Source organism: Octopus bimaculoides, chromosome 24, assembly GCF_001194135.2.
Source record: "Octopus bimaculoides isolate UCB-OBI-ISO-001 chromosome 24, ASM119413v2, whole genome shotgun sequence".
In the NCBI taxonomy this organism is placed as follows: Eukaryota; Metazoa; Mollusca; class Cephalopoda; order Octopoda; family Octopodidae; genus Octopus; species Octopus bimaculoides.
The window spans coordinates 9,302,915-9,304,654 of NC_069004.1; the positions used below are offsets into that span (position 1 = coordinate 9,302,915).

Sequence of the window (1,740 nt, forward strand, 5' to 3'; positions counted from 1 at the left end):
GCATATTTCTTACTACACAGCCATGCCTGCACCTATATACAAAACATTATTTACTAAACATGTAGCTTTTAAAGTGACTGCCACATGTTTTTTAATTCCATGAGTCTTGGGACTACATGTTCTACAACTAGACAACTAGGCTGGACTGGATGCAGTTAAGATGAATGCTGCCTGTATTGATAAAAGATGTTGATCAATAAAGAAGTGTTCATATGATTGTTATTTGACCTGCTAGAAATAACAGCCAAATCTCTCCTCTTTACAACCATACTGTCTTAAAATAGGAAATGGTAAATGGCACAGGCAATGGTGTGTGTGTGTGTGTATACCTGCCCCTGCAATGATATGCACACCAGTAACAGCTACATCTCCATAATATCTCACAATACTGAACAGAGTTCAAATTCAAGCCACCATACCTCACGCCTTTGAAACAAGATGGTCTCCTGTCTAATGACAGAAAATTAATTATTGCTTGTGTGTCATTGTACTTATCATCATCATCATCATCATCATCATCATCACCATCAACACCATCACCATTTTCATAATTATCTTCGTCATTGTCATTATTGTCCTCGTCCCCGCCCCTTACTGTCATCCATATCATTATTATATTCTTCATCATCATCGTCATCATCAATATCAATATCATCATTATCAATATCATCGTTATCATTATCATTATCATCATACTCAACAATGGCATCATAATACCATCAGCATGTTTGTTATCACTGCTAATGGTGTCGTCATCATTGTCATCATCATCTTCATCATCATCATCATCATCATCATCATCACAGTTGCATTATCAACTGCGATGCTTCCTTATATCATTATTAGAGCAGCTTTGGAGTATCTGTGAATGCAGATATTGTTGTTATTGTTGTGAAAGTGATCGTTTTTTTTTTTTGTTGCTGTTGTTGTTGTTGTTGATGTTTTTGTTGTTGTTGTTGGTGGTGGTGGTGTTGTTGTTGTTGTTGTTGCCTGAGAAACATTATGAAGAAAATTGAAAAATTCTATTTGGAAATTATCACAAAACATTTAGGAGAATATTGTTGCAGTTTGTTAGAAGTTAATTAAAGATTTAAATGAACACACACACACACGCACGCACACACACAACACACACGCACACACACACACAACACACACACACTATATAAATAGTGTATATATATGTATATATATATGGAGTGTGGAGTGTGCATGGGTGAATGTGTGTCTATATATACATATGTATGTGTGTATAAATATATATAAATAAATATATATGTATATATATATTTTCTTTTATTCTCTTTTACTTGTTTCAGTCCTTTGACTGCGGCCATGCTGGAGCACCGCCTTTAGTCGAGCAAATCGACCCCAGGACTTATTCTTTGTAAGACTAGTACTTATTCTATCTGTCTCTTTTGCCGAACCGCTAAGTTACGGAGACGTAAACACACCAGCATCGGTTGTCAAGCGATGCTGGGTGGAAAAACACAGACACACAAACATATACACATACATACATACATACATATCTCAGCCACTTGCACATTAATTTCATGAGCAGGCTGTTCCATAAATCAGATTGACTGGAACTCCATCATCATAACCGATGGAGTGCCACGATATATATACACACACACATATATATATGTACATATATATGTATATGTATATATATATATATATGTGTATGTATGTATGTATGTATGTATATATATATATATATATATATATATATAT

General features: G+C 34.7%; 1 protein-coding gene across 4 annotated transcripts in view; it reads left to right on the forward strand.

Moving 5' to 3' along the window:
* The window catches only part of LOC106883162 (clavesin-2), a 108,696-nt gene that overhangs the window by 39,322 nt on the left and 67,634 nt on the right, over positions 1 to 1,740 (forward strand). The gene's annotated exons all lie outside the window — the stretch shown is intronic.